The sequence below is a fragment of the Centrocercus urophasianus genome, unplaced genomic scaffold (genome assembly GCF_019232065.1).
Source record: "Centrocercus urophasianus isolate 14NV4802_14NV808 unplaced genomic scaffold, USGS_Curo_1.0 seq_11, whole genome shotgun sequence".
NCBI lineage: Eukaryota > Metazoa > Chordata > Aves > Galliformes > Phasianidae > Centrocercus > Centrocercus urophasianus.
In genome coordinates, this window is record NW_024884253.1 from 28,193,153 (window position 1) to 28,214,844 (window position 21,692).

The window sequence follows — 21,692 nt, forward strand, 5'->3', positions numbered from 1 at the left end:
CCCCCCCCCCCCCCCCCCCCCCCCCCCCCCCCGGCCCCCCCCCCAAGAGGTAAATAATTCGGTACTACTGAAGAGAGAAGCTCATTAACACTATCATTTCTCATGTCTATGAAATTTAGTGCTTCCTGTCACTCCAAGAGCACTCTCTTCAAAGCATGCCATCTTTCCCAGATGGTAGGCTTCCAAATGCTGGTGCACCTTAACCTATCTGTGTTTATACTGGAAATCTCTAAAAACAATATGGAAGAGTTTTAACTAAGAACAATTACAGTTCACCACAGGTCACAAGGCACATACTATTAGTGTTCAATATTACTATTCATCTAATCTTTTTCAAATCCAGTAAACATAACTAAAGAGAGCAATAAATATTTATGCTTTCAACAGTGAAAGGTCAAATTATTATTTCTGGTTTTTACCTCTCCATAGTAAAGTACACCCACAAAGAAAAAAAAAAAAAAAAATCACCACCAAAAAATAAAAACTAAAAACCTCAGCAGAAACTGAAACTTGTAGAGACATACTCTACAGATTCCTTACACAACAAAAATAGGAAATTAAGTATTTTAACCTTCACAGAAACTACCAGCCACCAACAATTGTACTAACAGGAAGTAAAATCTGTCAAAGCATTGTATATTAATAATTTTCTAAGCCATACATGGTTGTTTATCCTAAGCCAACATTATTGAAAGTTCTAGGAGTCATTATAAACAAAAGAAATTCTAGTTTCATTTTCATGTACTTAGATTCATGAAATTCCATATCTGAAAGAAGATAACAAGATTTACAAAAATCAGCCACAAGTGATGTAAACAAGAAAAAAATGGGTGAGAAAATTCTCTTGGGTGAAAAAAAGAATTGAGTTGGATGCAAAGGATGATCTTTCAGTGGAATATATGTAAGAAAACTCTCTCTTTTTAGTCCATTTCTTATTTCTTAAATAAGAGACTAGTCGTTATATAAAGAATACCTAAGACAGAGATTTTTTTCCATATATAGTCTGTGAGGATGGAGAGGGAAGATCAGACTTCTTAAAACTACACTTAAAAGTCCAGGGTAAGGACTACAAAGCACTACTAACTGATGTGTGGATGCCAGGCTTCTTCACATACATTCATGTCAAACTGTGTCACTTTCCTGTTAAACAGAAGTGGGTGGGAAAAAAAGAAAAAAGTAAAAGAAAAAAAGTGAGATGGAAATGGAATAGAGACGTATACTTTATTGAATTATTTCCACTTTTGTCTTCAGCTTGAAGAAGAAAAGGTACAAAGATGAACAATAACCAGAGGATGTGGGATGTATTGAGTACACTTCTGTATCAGAAAAAGTGTGACCAGCAGGACTACCAAACCAATTGCACACGGCACTGTTAAAATCACACCTGTGTTCCATTTTGGGTTCCTGACTATAAAAAGAATACTGATTTGCTTGAGCATGTGCAGAAAAGAGCAATATAGCTGGTGAAAGGAGTAGAAAACAAGTATTTGGAGGACTGGCTGAGGGAACTGGCGTTGGTTAGTCTGGAGAAGGCTTAGTAGAGACCTGAAACCAGCAGCTTGCAACAAGGAGAACATCAGTGTCTCTTCTCAGGTGACAAGCAACACAAAGAAATGATCTCAAATTGTGCTCGGGGAGGCTTAGACTGGATATTGGGAAGAACTTCAAAGAGAAGGTGGTAAAGTGAACAGGCTGCCCAGGGAGGCGGCAGAGTTGTTGTTCCTGGAACTATTTAAGAGTTGTGCATCCACTAAGATACAAAGTTTAGTGGCAGGACTTGGTAGGTCAGGTAAGTTAATGGTTAGATTTGATGATCTTGAAGGCCTTTTCCAATCTAAGCAATTCTATAATTCTATTAGCTAACAACAAAATTTGTAGAGGATCCAGAAAGCACTTGAAATGTACCTGGAGTACCTTCACTGCTTTGGACAATGCTTTATCTACTTGTAGACACAGAGAAAATTTGAAAATTGTGGGCAAGATACTTGGGAAGCTGTGTGGTGAGCCAGGAAAGCTGTCAAGTTGATGTTGATAACAGAGTGCAGGTTTTATTTTTTGAGAAGAACAAAATGTAGACAGTACAATTTTGTTTCTAGGACAGAGCATAAGAGGATGCGCTGCAACAGTCTTCCATTGGTGACAGCATTTGAGGCATTCTTAAACTTGAAAGGAGTTCCCTAATAAGGAAGATCAGCCTGGTTGGACTAAAAGACTAATCGTCTGTAGAATCTTCTTTCACTGTTTCCACAGAAGATCAAAACAAACAGCTTCTAATACAGGCCATCTTGCTAAAGCCAGTCAGATGGGAAGGAAAAAAGGACATCCTTTGCACACAGCAGCCTTTCATCTCCTGGTATGAGAGAAAAGTATGTGGGGCAGTGTTTTTTGCTATGAGTAACAATGAGTAGGTCTCCTACCTACAAGCTCTGTACAGCAGAAATAACAAGGGAGATGGTGTTTTTCATAGAAGAGGTTTTTTGATTCGATCACGTGCAGGAATCCCCTTAAAACCTCCAACAACCACTGTTTCTAAAAGCATTGTATTTGCTAATGTGCATACTCAAGGGCATTCAGTCCACTGTTCACCGACATTTCAGATGATATTGTATAAAGCAAACGCATATGCTTTCATAAATCTCAATATATTTGAGAGGCAGAAGAAGTACACATAATAATCTGTTTTATTTGCCATGTAATTACACATAGGAAATACTCATTGTTTACATCTGATGTTTAAGATGGAACACAGAGGAACTGCAAAAACAAAACGTTAGGCTAATTGAATATAATAACTTGGATCTGGAGGCAGCTATTGCAAATAGCAGCTAATTGAATAGTTTTCACAAAATCAAAAAGGCTGAAGTTTGTTAAGAAGGGACAGATAGGGAATATATGTATGGTTACATTAAACTGACATAAGATTTGCTGCCTTAAAAAATGCAATTGATATGCTCCAGAAGGTGTTCCAGAAAGTTTCTGAACTACAGCAACTCTACTAAAGTGTCCACATGAAGGATTTTTAATCACTTTTTTTCTGGACTTTTAGACAGATGAGCAAGCTTCTCCGTGTTACTAAAAAAAAGACTGCAAGGAGCACTTTAAGCAAACTACGAAACTACACTCTTAAACTGTTTATTATCACAGAAAGTGTTCCTGAAATTTGTGACAGGCCTTCTTCCTACAGCTGAAGAAAAAAAAATAGACCGAGCATGTGATGCATATTTTGAACTGGCCATTAGTATTCCATTCTTAAACGACAGTGTTAAATTGGAAAGGGATGGAACTTTGTCCTTAAATAGGACACAGAAAGACCATCATAAAGAATTGTAGTTTGTGCAAGACCACAAATCAGGCTCATTGTGACACAGAATTTCAAGACAGAATTGCACTCAAGTGTAATTAAGGACTGTAAGTGCAGTGAAGATTAATAGTTGTGCCCCCTTGCATAAGAACTTTATAGACAGGCTTTTGCAGAAAGAAAACTGCCTAATACCTGAAACAGGCAGCTTGTAGCTCACTTAAATGGATGCACAGTGGATTCAAGAAGACAGTGAGTCAGAACAGGAAAAGATAATATTGCAAAGAAAAATTGCAACAGTTCAAAGCAGGACTGGCAGACATAAATGTTGCACCTTAGAATTCTTTTTCAAGCCTGTAGTACAAAACAAGGAATGTGTCACTCTTGTTCATAGGAACCACTGGTCATAAATCACTTCACTTTCTCCTGTTACACCTCTGCACTTTAGAATTTTAAGATTTTTCTCTTTCAAACAAGACCTAGTTGACATGGATTTCTTCCTCTTTCTTTTTCTTCTTTTATGGATCCATTAGTATATTTCTGGCACATATGATGAATCAGGAACTAGATCTGTCTCAGATAACACATAAAACTTTAACTTTCCACTTGTAGATTGGTTTGAGATCAGATAGCTAGGTAAAATCATATCGTTCACGTCTGCATCAGAAATAAAAATTAATAATACAACATGAACACTTGGTCTGGAATTATTTGCATATTTATGAATAACTGGATGTACTTATAGAAGATTGTACATTTCAACAAGACAAACCAGAACCATGTTTTTTTGAAGTAGATAAGAAAGCATCACTGAAGCAGCTGCAGCTTCCATTCAGAAATGAATGGTACAATGCACTGTTACAGAACACTAATGTCCAATTACAGCCATCTGCTAAGGAACTAAAAGTAACAAGGTCATAGAAGGAGAACATGTACATAAAAATTTATTTCCTGGGTCAGTACACAGTTTTCAGTGTCAGCATGCAAGAGAAATTCCATTTACAGCTAAATGTACCCAGAGTACTGGATTGCAGTTACTGAGGACCTTCAAACTTGCTTTTTGTCCTATAGGATCCATTTTTCAGGCAAACTATGGATTAGAATGGCCTGGCAGACACAAGTAAGACAATGTCTTCTCTATTCAGGCAAGAATCTCAGATGCTGCCTGTTCTGATTTGGAACCACAGATGCATTCAGCAGAGAAAGGGGATAAAAGACGACTCTTTCTGTGAGAAAATGTGTACCCAGTCTCAGTTTCTGAAACTTCAAGGCACTGGGGAAAAAAAAGAAAAAAAAAATAAAAAAAAAAGGAACATGTACATTTATTTGCAACAGATGTGATACTGATCCTGAAAAGGTGATAGAAGTATAATAACAGATCACATTTTCAAGGGGTATTCTTGGCCATAAATTAGGAATATTTAAGGATACATACATAAGGATACATCAGGAAAGGCCTTAGTTTTTTTCCCTGTGCTTAGGCTGAGTGAGCTAGTGGCTTTACCTTCACCAGATACACTTCACAGAACCACTGTGATAGCTAATCCATGAACTACCCAGGAACAACTGGAAATCTCCCTGATGCAGACCAAAATGGCTTCTGGTTGATGTTGCAGATACACAGTGTTGCCTACTGTCAGTATTTTTGAGCTCTGCTAGGCTCCTCCTATTTGCACATATGAACAAAGCTATTCAAACTGGTTAGTTTTCAGCAGAAAAAAATGAGTTGGTTAGAATTCCAACAATTTTAGTCTTATTCTTTGGACATCAGGATGAGCAGCTGCAAACTCATAAATAGAGCACAATCTGATCTATGTGATCAGAAAATGGAGGCCTAACTACTATTATTACATTTACCTCGTAGCAATTAATTCACGTTTTTTCTACATAAATATGGATAAATTTATTTTTTGTTTTGCAGGGAGGAGACAGCAGTAAAGAGCCTGTTCCCAGGTCAGAGGCTACAAATAGAGTTGAAAAAACTATGCAGACTGTACATGAGAAATATACTTCTGCTGCATTGAAGACATATGATTTCCAGCAGGTATCATACTTACTATCTCCATCCACATATCTACCACTATCCAGTATCCTGCCCAATATCCTGTCACCACCTAGACTTGACAGCTCCTGAACACAGAACTCAAAGAACACAAATGCATTCTAGGTCATCTGCATTTAAATAAAAAAAAACCCAAACATTTTATATCTCCAGTGATGAGTTGGATTGGATGTGGAAGTTCACTAAATGACGTGAATGCTGGATTAATTTTCTGTATATTTTTTAGGTAAGGTTGCATAAAAGAGGGTTAAGGTAGCACAATGGCTATTGCTTATGGGATTGTACAATGCACACTAGTGCTGTTCACAAATCACAATACTCCTTTTATTGGATTTTAGATATGATTTTTTAGATACTTAAGGAATCTACTTTGGACTTGATGATTCTTGTGGGTTGCTTCCAACTTGGGCTACTCTATGATTCAACAATCCTATAATGCCATGTGAGCACAGAACAATATGTATTGAACCACTAGATCAGGCTGCCCAGGGCCCAATCTTGAATGTCGTCAGTGATGAAGCATCTACAGCTTCTCTGGGCTACGTGTTCCAGTGCATTACCATCCTTTGAGGAAAACACTTCTTCCTAACATCTAACCTAAATCTCCCCTCTTTTATTTTAATGTCATTTCTCCTTGTCCTATCACTGCCAGAACATGTAAAAGGTCAGTCTCCTTCCTGTTTATAAACTCACCTGAAGTACTGAAAAGGCCACAATAAGGTCTCTCTGAAGTCTTTTTTTCCAAGCTAAACAAGTCCAGCTTCCTTAACATTTCTTAATAAGAGAGATGCTCCAGAAATTTGAACATCTTTGTGGCCGCCCTCCTCTGGACCTGCTCTAACAGCTCCATCATTTGCACACCGGGTGCCCCAGACTTGGGCACAGTATTTCACATGGGGGCTCATGAAGGCAGAGTAGAGGGATACAATCACCTCCCTTGCCCTCTTGGCCACCAGTCTTTTGATGTAGTCCAACACACAGATGACCTTTAAGATTGCAGGCACACACTGCTGGCTCATGTCCAGCTTTAGTTCATTGGGACCTTCAAGTCCGCTTCTGCAGGGCTGCTCTCAGTGAGTTCTTCTCTCACTTTGTACACATATCTGGGATTATCCTAATTTTGTTAGGACACACCACAATTGGAATTGTCAAAACTTATTAGGTTCACATGCTCCCACTTTTTAAACCTGTCCAAGTCCCTCTGGGTGGCATTCCTGCCTTCTCTTGTGTCAACTGTACCACTCACCATGTCATCAGCAAACCTACTGAGGGTAGACTCATTCCCATTCTCCAGGTTGTTGATGTTGAAGAGTACCAGTTCCAAGACTCCATCAGGACACAAAATCATTGACCATAACCCTCTGGCTGCAACCATCCAACCAATTTCCTTATCCTCTGAATTGTCCACCCCTAAAATCCATATCTCTCCAATTTAGAGATATGTATGTGGCATGAGAACATGTCAAAGACCATACAGAAGCTAAGGTAGGTGACATCAGTTGCCCTCCCTTTGTCTACTGATGCTGTCACTCCATCAGAGAAAGCCATTAGATTGATCAGACATGATCTGCCCTTGGTGAAGCTGTGCTGGCTGTCTCAGACCATCTCCTCATCTCACATTGTGCCTTAAAATAGCTTCCAGAAGATTCTGCTCCATGATCTTCATAGGCATAGATCTGAGGCTCACCAGCCTGTAGTTCCCTGGGTCTTCCTTTTTCCCACTCCAGAAAATGGGAGTGATGCTTGCCTCCTTCGACTCACCTGTGACTTCTTCTGCCACTGAGAAGTGTCACTTTATTTGATTTGTAAGAAAAGACTTAGTAAATCTTTTCAAATTGGTCAGAACACCACTCTCTACTGACACTTTGCACCAAAGCATCTACACAATTCTTGATGTCACAAAATGGTCAACAGTATTTCAAGAGCCATATAACTGGTTGAAAGAGATTATTCTTTTACATCATTGTCTCAGAGCTTGTTGGGGACACAGATGGACAAGTCCAAGCAAGTCCTGGGCAAGGGTTGTGAAATCCTTTGAAAGACACAGATGGACAAGGCCAAGGGCAACGAGAGAGAGATAAACCACAGATTAGTGGCCAGGAAGCAGTTTTTTGTGTGGACTTATCTCAAGGAAGATGGCCATCTCAGGAGGTGCTGCACATGACTCTTACCCAAGTGTCCAGGAATGCCACGATGGCAGAAGAAGGATAAAAAGGGGACCTACAGCCATGAGGTTTACTGGCAACAGATTCGTCATGAAGAAGACGAGGTTTCTGACATGAGAAGCCTCATGACCTGCCTCTCTCCCTCCTGGACCTGCTCTGTGCTCCACCATGATGCTAAAGAAGAACAAATGTGTCTGCCATCAGATTCCTCACTACAGAATTCCTGCATGCTGACGGACTCTCCTGGGCCTGCTACCTGAGTCCTGCTGCTTCCTCCCGGATTGGCTCTGCTACCTGCTACCTGCTTGCTGCCCAAAGCCAGCCACGCTGCTGCTCTCCCCCTGCTGCTTCTGCCTCGGACCTTCGAAGCGCCGTGCAGCGGGACTGCTGCTGGATCCTGGTGGTGACTATCCCCGCTATATGTGACTCTTGCTTCTTTCCTATCTTTTCTATCACCCTCCTTCCCTTCCCCGTCACCCTAATTTGTAATAGTCACCGTCCTTCCCTTCCCCATCTCCCTGATTAGGATTTATGATAAACTGGTAGGACCAACATTTGAAGCATTGTTTCTTAATCTCATGCCAGGTATAAATATATTAAAAACAACTTCCTCTCCCTCCTATAAATTGAAGCGAGACACTGGTCAAACTGCTGATTGAGTATAATGAATTAATCACACATTCAAGTAACAAATGCATGTGAGAAACAGTGTCTGTAATAAGTATAAATACAAAACACAGCTACTCTCCCTTACTACACTAGCCATCAACCTCACAAAACCTTGTAGGAAAGGAACCAATCATCAGGAAACACTAATTCCCAAAAAGCATCACAACATTAGTTTGTAAATGTCTGTAACAGTGGTAACCTACACCTGTTCCAGGCAAGTGTAAAGTTTATACCTGGAAATGTTCAGCAAAAACTCATTTAGGCATTCAGGTCTTACTGCCTCATTGCTAATGTACTGTCCCAAAGGAGCACCAATAATGTACATACATGAACACTCGATAGTTGAACTGTGAATATTCCTTCTTCCCTTGATGCACAATTACCTATCTTTGAATTTGTATATGGAAATCTTATTCAGAGTGATTTATATCAACATATCCAGAGTATTTCCTAGCATTTGTCCATGAAGAGGGGTTCATATGCACCATGATAGAGTAAGTGTACTGAGAAGGCCAACGAAAATAATTAGAGAGCTGGCAAAGTTGACATGTAAAAAAAAGCCTTCTGAAAATTAAAAATGCACAATTTCACTGTAGAGGATTAAGAGGAAACACAGTCACTGAGATAGAAATAATATTTTAATATCTATATGACTAATATTCTGAATTATTAAAGAATTGTTTAGAAAAGACAAAATACATAGAGTTATAAAAAAGTAAGTACTGAAAAAATCTGCAGCTAAGCATTGTGAAAAACTACTTGGCAGTGAGATCTGCAAAGCAGTACAAAAGCATCTCATGGGAAGTAGTGGAATCTCCATCATTTGGGATATTTAAAACCAATCTAGACAAATTGTTGGAAATGTTCTATAGGGAATAGTCCTGAATTGGTAAAGAGACAGACTGGATGACCTAACAGGTCTTTTTCCATCTGTAATGTCTATTACTCTGTAATTGTCTCATGTCCTCAATCCACACATTAAGCAATGCTCATATAGCTCCAGCGCCAAATGGTTTAGTTCCAAAGCTCCAACTCCTTCTTTACTCATCATTTAAGACAAACAGAGCAAATCCTACTTAGGAATGAAAATGTTCATAGCAAGATCAACAAGGAAAAATGATTCTGAGGCTCAAGTCATTTCTCTTACACAAGAAGTTCTAGGTCTGCTAATATGCACCACTAGAATACGAACAGCTTCAAAATGGTACACAGCTCACTTCAGTGCTTCTGCTTCTTAGTACAACTTGCATTTTTTAAGTTAGTGTTTAGTAAATCCTGTTGCAAACTAGCTTTCTGTCTTGATTTTATGATTGTTGGTTATCGGTATTCCACATCATAACATCATGTAGTGCACTGGGAGTTTAACTGATAATGCTCAAGTTCCTGGTACCTGTCTGGAAGAGAAGAACTACATTCCCCAGGGAGTTCTGCGGTCAGAGAGGAGCTATGGCAAGGTCACCTGATGTGCTCTTCTTCGTTGGCTCTTCTTTGTTGGCTCTCCTCCTGTCTCCCTGCTGCTCAACTGGACTGCGCATCTCACCTCAGCATTATGGTGAGGCCTATCCACCTTTCAGACATTCTCTTTCTCATTATATTTGATTTATTAGCTGCAATTCTAATTACATTGCATTATAGTGTGTTATCTTGCGTTCCGATACTATATTTAGTAAATTAGTTTGTTTCTCCTCAGATTGTTGCTGCTGTTTTTTAATTACTTTGGGGTCCCGTTTCCCTTTTTCCGGAGGCGTGGATTTTCCAAAATCCCTCCGCCCCACTGGTCATGGAACCGGGCCAAACCAGCCTGTAAATCATTGACACTTTCAAACATTTCTGTCAGGCACACAAAGCTTTGCAGTTTTGAGAAAATGAGAAGAGTTGACAGACCACAGCCACACCTTGATGAACACCTGTGAGATTCTTCAGTTTGACTTTGTTTCACCAAGAGTAGTACTTTAAATGACTGTGTTTGGCTCTGTTATCTCATGATTGTTCTATACTGTTATTAATCAAAAGGAACATACATTAAGAACAACTAAAAGAAAGAAAGTTACTTGATTACTTGTTTTGAGCACATTTTAGTTAAGAAACCTATGGATCTTGAAGTGCTTGATTTCGATTACCGAAGTCTTCACTTTATATTATATAGTATAAATGTATTATGTGAAGTACAAATAATTTATATAATATAGAATATTGAATTAATTACTATGAAATCAAGTTACAATTTTATTGTCTCTTTGTAGAACAAAAAGATTATACATTATATGTATATATAAGATTTTTAACATGTTTACATGATTTTTATATTGTTTTCTACTTTGCTTTCTTTTATATTCACAGAGGGAGAGTTAACCTGGTAGCTTAGGCCAGCTTATCCTTTCTTGGTGTAGTGCCCAATAGTTGCAAATGACGCAAATTAACTTGTTTACATAATATGATTTACCAGTACATTAGTAATCACAATTTTCTATGGCCATGCTTATTCTAGAACAATAATATCCAGGCACAGACTTACAAATTTGCAATAGTTATATATTTAGGATAGAGTATTTCCCATACCTTTTTTTTTAAGACCAAATTGGAAAAAAAAAATCACATTTTTAAAGCAAGGATTTTTCAGTGTAAGTACTGCACATATCAAGTTATTATAAAGTGACAAGACAAATACACAGCAAGTTATCTCTACTATCATGTCTGAAGTAGAGAATGAAAAAAATCAGAAATTTAATGATCTTCTAAAATGAATCTTCCAATTGTTTAAAAGGAAAACAATATAGGTAGAAAAGCTTTCATTGTTATAAAAAAAAAAAAAAAAGCCTACTAAACCAAACTACTATAAACTTATCAAATAATGAATAAAATGAAAACCCAAAATGAACCTACTTGATTTAGCTATTCTTTAGATTTATTAATACTTTCAAATGTCTTTAAATACTATGAAGACACGCTAGCTATAGCCTTAGTAACTTCATTACAATCACACTTTTCACAGGCTAATTAATTTTGCATTGCAGGGTGCAGATATGCCTTTAAAATCCCTTCCCACTTCCTATTTTCAAAGTAAACATCTTCCTCCTATTAGCTAACTGACTATCAGACCTATGCAACACTTTCTGAGCAGATGTATAGTAAATGAATAACTGGACTTCTGTCACAATGCCATTCATGATCAGGCCTTCTGTTCTTCTTCCTTTATCTTCCTTACTTATCTAATACGTTCTTTCTCACCTGACAGAGCTTTAACTCTAAATTTGTAGAATCTAAAGTTATTGAGAACTAGATGATAATTTATGCTGGCTACTGCTATAACACAGACAACACAATTATATTATTCAAAATTAATTTGTAAAATCCTACTAACACAATAGTTTATCATAGAATGGGCTGGGTTGAAAAGGACCACAATGATCATCGAGTTTCAACCCCCCTGGCCCCCCTGCTATGTGCAGGTCACCAACCACCAGACCAGGTTGCCCAGAGCCACATCCAGCCTGGCCTTGAATGCCTCCAGGGATGGGGCTTCCACAATCTCCCTGGGCAACCTGTTCCAGTGTGTCACCACCCTCTGCATGAAAAACTCCTCCTAATATTTAACCTAAACCTCCCCTGTCCCAGTTTAAAACCATTCCTCCTTGTCCTATTGCTATCCATCCTCAACTGTCGTACTCCCTCCTGTTTATATGCTTCCTTTGAGTACTGGAAGGCCTTCTCTTCTTTAAATGATTTCTATTTTCAACTTAATAAACTTCAGACTCTAAAGAGTCCATTGTATTCCTACAGTATTTATTCCATATTGAGTACCCTCACTATAAAACTAAATCTTACCAAATCTCGCAAATTTCACCTAATGTCCATTGATGTATTTAGTCCTCTACTAGATGCAAAGTCTACTACCAGGTATCTCCTTTAGGATTCTGTAAGTTTCAATAAAAGATTTTCTTAAGGTTCTTTAGTTAAATCAGCTTTTATTTTCTCTCAGTCACGGTGGGGTGGAAGGGAGGGAGAAGATATTAATCCAAGTTAGCAAATATTTGGGAGAATCAGGAAATCCAAAGTATATGGAGAAAGAAATAGGAAAAAAATATAAAGAAGAATAAAAAGAATAAGCCACAAATCTGAAAAAAAATCTGCTGCAAAGAAATTTCTGTTACAGCAAATCAATTATCTGTCTTCTTCCAAAATCTTCTTCCAAAATCGCAGAAGCCAAGTGAGCGACTTCATTACTGACCTCAGTAATGAAGATTGTCAAAATCTTCACCTGTTTGAAACAAAAACTCTATTGTGATCATTTACATCATTTATACATAACTAAAATTATTATTTACACATGAATTAAAAAATGTACTATTACACACGGAAAAAAAAAAACAAACCAACAATTAAGCCCACAGCATTAAAAAGGGATCACCTTGTTCAATATATCTACATTTACCGTGAACTAAAATACTCATTTGTTCCTCATCCCTCTACAGTACTTCATCTTTTTTTTTCCCTCCTAATTGTCATAATAAGCGTGCCCATGTAAGTTAATATGTATTGGAAAAAAAAAAAACAAAACAACTTTGTGGAATTAAAATGCTTGAAAAAGTAGCCCCATGGAACTGCTGAGTAAGAGGGCAAGTTTTCTTTTATTAGAAATTTAGACTGAACTAGAGGTTAAAGGTTTTGTAATATACTAACAACGTGGTTTCCTCTAGGATATAGCTTTTGGAAGCTGACCAAAACAAATTTTAACTCCTTGTACAATTCTAACCCTGTTTTCTAAACAAACTTTTTTGCTTCATTCAATTCCCTCTATAAACTCATGACTTCCACAAAGACTGGTAGAAGTGAAATTGTTTTTATTAATTATTCTAAGTCAGTTAGAATGTAATATTTTTATTTTTTTACAGCTCCATCCTTTTCTCCATGTGAACTGAATTTTGTCTGCTGTGAAAAATACAAACACACTTTAATGAACAGTTACTATATGAATGTTTTAAAAACTGAGGCCCAGTACAACACTGAATTCTATGTGCTTACAAGCAATTTAAAACCATATCATACTTGATCAAAACACATTTCACATGCAAATGATAATTATATGAAGTTTTGCTTGAAGACTAAACCACCAAGAAAGTACTGAAGTCTCATGATGACCAGAGTCGTCATACTTCACCAGAGCATGTAACTGGAAAATTATTTTCCAGAAGAAGAAAAATGCTATTAAGAACAAAAAAACAAATAAATAAAAAAAAACACCACAAAAGAAAAGTGACCTAGTTAACTGTAACATAAGTAGAAATGATATATTTCAGAGAGAGGGATAACATTTTCAAAAGTAACGCATTAGCCTAATAAAGTAAGACATTCCAGAAAAGTTTGAGTGAACAGAAGGCTGTGAATTTCCTGTTAAAATTACACATTTACCACATTTTTATATTCCTAGGGACTGTGAATCAAATGCAAGTCTCAGCAATATTTATTTATTTACCTTCACTCAATTAGTATAGTTAAGTGCTTAATTATGAGTTAAAACAATTGTGAGATGGAACCACTCATTTAAAAATACAAGAGAGACTGGATTTCAAATGCAATTTCTCCTTTGGTCTTTGCTATCTAACACCAGTCTACAAGGAATTCTCCTATTATACACTGAAATTCACTGAAATTTACTTACTTCCCAGTAAGCCTGTTACTCACCGCATGATTGATAATGTAAATATCTTGCCTTGCCTTTCAATACACACACACCAAAAAAAAAAAAAAAAAAAAAGCAAAAAGCAGAGGAACAGTTAGTGTCCTTCCTCTACTTTCCCCCGTAGTTCTACAAGGAAACACCATAGGTACACTGGGTGATCTGCCTACTCATTCATTCAGTTTTTTTACCTAGCACTAATGAGCATATAAGAGGCTTTAAATAACAGGGGCTGCAAATCAGCATGGAAGGAAGTCATAATCCGTCATGTACCAACCAAAAGTGGATCCAGTCGGTCTGAGAGCAGATGAAATTGGCAGAAAAAACCTTTAATCAGAGAAACATACATTATCTCAGCTTGGACTTATCTAAGACAGAGGCAGCCTTGAAGGCCTGGAGACACATGTGGTGCGGATAGGGCACTCCAAGCCAAAAGACTGTATGGGCACAACTGAGGGACTGTGACTAAGGGCTGCTCACAGGCAGGAACACCCCAAAAGGACTACAGCCATTAATGATGACAGCAAGATACGGACACTCCTTTGGGAACATGGCTTACTGTAGATCCATACAGGAACCATTAGCACAAAGAAGCAGAAACAAACTAGCACACAGACCACCACAAACCGCTATACTGCCCATCACCACACCAGAGGTGTCTACATGGACTGAGCACAGCTGATGGTGAGGTAAGTGCACTCAGACTGGAACGGGAGTAGGGGCACACCAATGTATTTGTCTATTTGCTTCTCAACTTCTTTTTCTCATCAACTGAAACACTGATCAGAGATTCATGTTGCTTTGCAATCAATTATCTGAAATTTTTTAAAATACAGGCTAGTACACCATCTTACCTTAAATTTAATCCAGTGGCTAATTCTGTGACATTTCAAAGCAACTGAGTTGTCAAAGACATTAAAACTCTTGTGGCGCTCAGAAAATAGGGAAGGCAAGAGAAATGAAGGTGGGAATAATCCCTAACAATTTCCTGGCCAATGACCAAACAAGGAAGCCTTAGATTATTTATTTTTTAAATAACAGGGAGCAGGCCATTCAGCACATGCATGCTTTGTAATGAGCATCTTTTGGGAAAAAAATAAATAAATCAAAGAAAGTGTACTTTGTTACTTTTAATTGATCAAAGTATTGCACTACCCTGCCAATGGAGCATTTACTTGGAAAACAAGAGATACTGGTTATCTTTTCCACCTGAAGGCATATGTTTTTATTCCATGGCACTTTAGCCCCCAGGGCTGAAAATGGAGTACTACTCACTCCTCCTCCAGCTATCATCTTAGGTAGCTAGGAATCCAAGACACCTACCACTATCACAAGATGTCTGCTTTATCCCTGTTCTAAGAATGCTTTATTTCTATGGAAGATTCACTCCTCTGCTCTTTTAGATTTTGCCGTAAAATGACAGAAAGTGATCTCTGATGCTAATTATGGCAGTTTCCTTCATCACTCACTTGCTAATTTTTTTTTTTTTTAATTTTCTATACTACTTCTAATTCTGCCCTTTCTATTAGCAAGATGGCCCCTATAAGGTTGTGCTACATTTTTAAGTTTTACCAGGGAAGAAGTAAGTATTTTACCAATAGAATATTTTAACAAACTAATTAGTAAGAACTTGAAAGCTATTAACTTATTGAAAAAGCTATTAACATATTTTCATTACACTATCTTGCAAATTAAATATTATCTATGAGACTAGAATCAGGTCTCTATGCTGAGAGAAAACCTCTCTGCTAAAAAGATTAATTAAAAAAAAAAAAAAAGAATAATAATAAAAAAAAGAAAAATTAGATAATTTGTGGTCTTTTCACCCTGATAGGCAGCTAAACCCTACAACTGTCCTCTGATTCCCCCTCACGAAAGAGCAGGAGAAAATCAGAGAAAAAGAAGGGCTTAAGCAAGGGTTAAGATAAGGACAAGGAGATCACTCATCAGTTACCAGCGTGGGCAAAACAGACTGGGCATGGAGAGACAGCTTAATATAGTTTATTGAATGTGAAAGCAAACTAGAAACATCTTTCTCCCAGTCCACCCTCTTCTACTTCCTCCACCCAAGCAATGCAAGGGAATGAGTTGCAGACAGTTACAACACTCCTCCATGGTCTCTCTCCAACCCTGCTCCACATGGGCTCCGTCCCACAGATGCTACAATTCCACACTGCTCTGCTCCAACACAGATGCATAATGTGGGGCCCAGCCTCCAGGAGCATGCTGCTCCACACGTTCCCCACGGGCACAGCTCCCCCAGTCCTCCTGCCCCACTGTGGGCTGCTCTCCACGGGCTGCTCAGCCTGAGGCTGCTCCTGCAGGGGTATCCATGGGCTGTAGCTCCTTCAGATCTCACCCACTGCTGCACCATGGGCTCCTCCATGGCCGCACATGGAGATCTGCCCTGCAAGGAGACAGCCTGCTCCACTATGGGCCTCTCCTGGAGCACCTCCTGACCTTCTGCACTGACCTTGGTGCCGACAGGGTTGCTTCTATTACATTTCTCACTCCTCTCTCAGCTGCTGTTGCACAGTAATGTTTTCCCCTCTTACATCTGCTCACCCAGAGCACACCCACTGTCACTCATGGCTCCGCTCTGGCCTCTGCTGACATGGGGCAGCTGCTGGGCTCTGCTCACAGAGACCACTGCCTATGGCCACCTGCTACCAAAACCTTAACCTTGCCATGTAAACCTTCTACATAACTTTACAAATTTCTGGATCTCTCCATTATGCACAGTTTGACTTGGCGTACAGACTTTGTTCAATTCAGAAAACTAATATTTCAGTTTATTGAATGAAAAACCCTAAATTTTTGTCTGGCATGTTCTTCAATGCTTGTCCCAGACTGTATTCTTAAGTGTTGACAGTAAGAGAGAATTAGACATATGGATATCAAGAAAAATCTTGCATTCACTTCAAAACATAAAGTATGTATTATTATTATTAAAAATGTGGAAATATTTTAAATAAAAAGTAAACCTCTTTCCTGTTTAACATAAGGATTTTAAATAAAGCATATGGGATAAACTATCTCAATATTTTATTTTCTCAAATCCTGCACAGATCCTCCCAGTTTTGGCCATGGTGTGAATTTCTGCATATTATAATTTGCAGATATTCAGTAGAAATTTCATTCCAAAAAAATAAGTCTCTTAAAAATCTATCCCTGCCAAGCATTCTACAACTTTGAGATGAAGGAGCTAATCCAGCCTTTTGTAGTTGCTTCTGTTCCAGGCTGTTACAATGCCAAAGACAAGAATAGACAGCAAGGGAACATCTCCTTCTGTGCATTCTGTTCCTTCACTAATTGAGCACTGAGAGTTCACAGATGACAAAAGCGTAACAGAGGAAAAAAAGACCAAAGACAATTAGGTAGATTAGACAGACAACTGCTACTGGAGCAATGATGCAAAAGGTCAAAGAAAAAAAAAAAAAAAAGCAGATGAGAGAGAAACTGAGATGAAACAATTTTAGACACATATTTACTCATTAAGGACAATGAGCAAAGTCAGGACAGAAAGTAAGGCAATGATATCAAGAAAATGCCAGGAAAACCTGCGTTAAAGAAGAAGGATGCAGACGGACATGGTCAGCTGAGAGGAACTGAAGACCAATTCTGTACCTACACAATCTGAGTTGACAATCTCAGCAGTTTTCAGTGGTCATCATAAGCATATGCTTTAACAGTATCTAGAAGCTGTTTCAAATGCAGATGACTGTCATTAGTTCTCTCTCAAATTAAGTAGCAGGTCTGCATTATCAAATGAACTGCGTGAAAATCAACATAATTCCACATTATGAAAACTGTTTTGTATGTGTGGGTTTTTTTTAGTTGGTTTCACTTAAAAACTTAGCAGTTCATATTGCTATAGCTACAATTTTTCCAAGGGATCATTTTCTAACTAGATATTATTTCTCAAGTTACTTTTATCCCTCCCTTCTTACTGTAAATCACTGCTGGAGAAGCATTGGTATTACATCTAAAACTGGCAAGGAGTTGAGCTAGCACAATAACAAGGAAATATTTTAAAAATCTTTTTGGTGCTTTGCAGGAAATACCACCATCACTGCCCCAGGCCAATAAATAAACCTGTTGTTGGATGAAAATTACTGAATTTATCCTTACATAAAAATACAATTTTAAAGAACTAACCTGAGTTACCAAGATCCTCCGATTGGACAGAATTGGATGAAAAAAAATCATCTACTTAATTCCCTTACCAAATAAAAAGTCATTTAAGAAAAATACCCTTCAGAGCAAGGCAATTTTTAAAATCAATACAGTAAAAGCAATCTTTGTATTTATCGTGTTTTTCCAGACTGGATAATCAGAAGGGTAAGAGATCAGAAAAAAGAGATTCATCTTGGTAAGCGTGGCTCCATTTTTGTTTAATCTAATTTTTTAAGGCATTTCTCACTGGAAGAATTATAAAACAGCATGCCTTCACTAGTTGCATACAACACTAAAGTAAAGTTTGCAAAGTTTAAAGTTGATCTTTGTATAATCATTAAATATAACACAGACACACCGCAGTACTTCTGCTCTCATGAAAATCAATACAAAGGAGGACATCCATGTTTTGAGAAGCAAGTTAGCATGCATAATTCTCCAAAGATCTGAAGAACAATGGACACCATGAATTTAAAGTGCAAATCTTAAAACGTTAGGATACTACTAAAATAAGGTAACTCCTCAAAAGAAAAATAAGGCAAATAAGAACAAGAAAGAGCCTATCTTCCTTACCTATGGCCATATTTCTGAAGAAGAATCTTTAGTCTCTTATCAGAGAAATGGTGACTGCAGAGCAAAGAAAATTTGTTGCACTAAGAACCATTTTAAACAGTAACTTTTCAGATTAAAACTGCATTTTACAGAGATGCAAAGAGCTGCAAAGCTGAAAAGAAGGATTATAAAAAAGAAAGGGTACTCTTCAGTTTAAGAAATATTTCTATTGCTCTCCAAGGAGATTTATTTCATCCACTATATAGCATGTGTCAGGAGTTATGTTGATCCTTCACTGGGAGCTAAGTACCCAATAGTTTTTACATTACCATGCACCACAATAGCAATCCTTGACATTGGTTATAAGTGTCAGACAGAGCCTTCATTAATTGTCATCATTTCTAAGACATAAAAGAACCCTCTCTTCTTGAATGTTATTACACAAAAAGTGTACGTTATCTATATACAGCAAGTGCAAAAATGCTTTGTACTGTAATAATAATAATTTAGAATATATGGGATAAAAAGTGTACTATTGTTAAACTGTCAGTCAAAACCCTTGTTATACAAGGATGGAACATCACATCCATCTATAACAGCCTTTTCTGTCAGTCAAATGTGTTGTTCTATACAAATCTATCATCCATTTGATTTTTAAATTGGCATAGGCTGTAAAACATTATTCTGATGTGATACCAGTGTGATCTAAGTTGCTGCTGATATCAGAATACAACAGACATTCTCTCTTAAATCCAGTTCTCCTCCTGTTTTTAGGTATCTGCATTATTCAGTTGATTTTGCATATACATTCATTTGAATAATCACAATTTTTTTTCTTCTGTTACAGGGCAAAGAACATCCTTGCTGACAATCTGTTCTAATTTTGAAATTAACCATAACTTCGAAAATTCTATATCAGCTTGATGAAGTCATTATTAATATTTACCCTAGGAAAAACGGCATTCATGTTTATCCATCACAAATCCTCATCCAGAACCATACTAGTCCCTTAATCCTAGTTATGAGCAACAGTGATTTATGAAAAATGAGTTAAACAGCACTGAATTCCTGTAACATTTTTTTCTGTGACATTAGCTGCGGGAAGAACTGAATGGGACAAACTATTCACTTATAAAAGAACACAAGTTGGATTCCACTGTCCCACTGCAAAACCAAACACAAATGAAAAGGGCAAAAATAATTTGAATCGCATTATAAAAGAACAGTAAAGAGTAAATCAAGGCAGGTTCATATCCTTTTTAGCTTATTCCCATGCATAGCTTGATGTCTGAAATGTTTGTATTAATAAGCTAATTTTTGTTTCTGGGATAAGCACAGGTAGAGAAAGCACATCAAATCAATTTCTCCAATGACCACTAACAAATGAAACCATCTATTTTGTTCCATGTTTGAACTGTGAAAGTAAAGGCAATAAAATGTACAGCTTACCAAAAGCATTTCATGCTTTCATGTCTTTCTTTATTGTTATTATTTTTTTATTCGGTTCATACAGGAATCATTAGTCTAGAGTGATTTATTATTATCCTCACAATTATTTGAGCATATGCACTGCAGCACGCTTTTCCCCAGTTCTAATTGGTGCCTTTTAATATATTTGGTATATACAACAACTTTGTGGAACACTATCTAATGACTAACAATGTTTTAAAATCCTCAAGAGCTCTAGGGGCAAGTTCAAACAAATTGCTACTGAAATGATATCACCAATCTCTTCTCCACTTGTTCAGATGAACTGCTACTGAGATGTATCACAGATCTGTTTTCCACTTGCACTGTTCCAGTAACACCTACAGTGAAAAGTCAAGGGTTCCCATGCCTATATCATCTGTCCTCAGATCACTGAAGCTTAAAACTGTTAACAGAGGCAAAGAACTATAAAACAGACAGGCTAAAATGCAGACTTATCCTTTAATTTGACAATTTAGCCACCTTTTTACAGAATTGGTGTAAAAAGAAACAACCTTAGTGAATCAGTTGAAAGTTATAAATAGAACTACAGTGGATTTCAAAAACAAATCACAACTCAGAAGAACTCCAGTATCTTGCTTTTAAAATTCAAGTTTGTTTAACCTCTCACTAAATCACCTAATATTTCTGATTCAGGTAGAACTACGAATATAGAATACAAGAAGAATTTTAAGGCAACCAAGAGCTCAAGTATAATATTAAACAAATGTAATTACTGGAATTAGTATTTATTGCATTATTTGTTTAATAGTATGTCAACTGAGGCTAAAGTATTAAGCAGCTTGCATTAAAAACTTCAATGTCAGTTCTCTGTATAATCTTTCCATTCTGAAAATACTGTAATGTATTCAGTACAGCACACACTGTCCATATTCTGTTAATTTGCTAGATGACATATCACATGGCTATCCACGTTATGCTACCTACTGCTTTTAAATTTAAGATAGGGATAAAATAGGCACAATTAATCTCAGTTACCAATTTTAATATTTGAATTGGTATTTGAAAGCTGGTATACAGTGCAGAAGTCTACAGAATCACAGAATGGCTGAGGTTGGAAAGGACCTCTGGAGGTCATCTTGCCCAACTGCCTTCTTAGTGTGGAGTAAAGTAGAGCAGGTTGCTCAGGACTGCGTACAATCAAGCCCATAAAATCTCCAGAAATGGAGACTCAACAACCTGTCTGGACAACCTGCTCTAGCATTCAATCATCTTTAAATTATGGGGAATATAGTAAACTACTCACTTCAAGTCAGTCATTATTCTAGCAAAAATAATAAAAGTCACATTACTCTTGACAAAGGAAAAAATAGCTAAATCATTTTGAAAATGTTCATTATTCTCCTTAGATAGCAGGTCTATGAATAGTAGCAAAAATGGATTTACTTCCCCCCCCCCCCCCCAATAGAAGCTTCTTTCATGAGAGGTCTAGTGCTTGACACTGAAAAAATACACAGAATGCAATCCCTATGTCAAGTTCACAGTATGCCATCAAGGAAGGACAAAGAGCCTCAAGTATACAGAAACACCTACAATCTTTGTAATTAGAAGGTATGCCATTTGCAAGAGTTATAAAGTAGACCCGTTCCTTCTTTCTCCAAAAAT

At 37.4% G+C, this 21,692-nt stretch overlaps 2 long non-coding RNA genes across 2 annotated transcripts in view; both read left to right on the plus strand.

The window, feature by feature from the left end:
* Positions 1-7,792, plus strand: part of LOC122171706 — a 9,021-nt gene extending 1,229 nt beyond the window's left edge. Inside the window, exons 2-3 of the long non-coding RNA XR_006172076.1 lie at positions 5,220-5,342; positions 6,655-7,792. This is a non-coding gene — a long non-coding RNA (uncharacterized LOC122171706). The remainder of the gene's footprint in view (positions 1-5,219; positions 5,343-6,654) is intronic.
* A 13-nt stretch (positions 7,793-7,805) lies between these two features.
* LOC122171713 lies at positions 7,806-20,056 on the plus strand. Its single transcript, XR_006172078.1, has 4 exons — positions 7,806-9,746; positions 13,087-14,560; positions 18,196-18,243; positions 19,447-20,056. It is a non-coding gene; the product is annotated as an uncharacterized LOC122171713 (long non-coding RNA).
* The last annotated feature ends 1,636 nt before the right edge of the window (positions 20,057-21,692 follow it).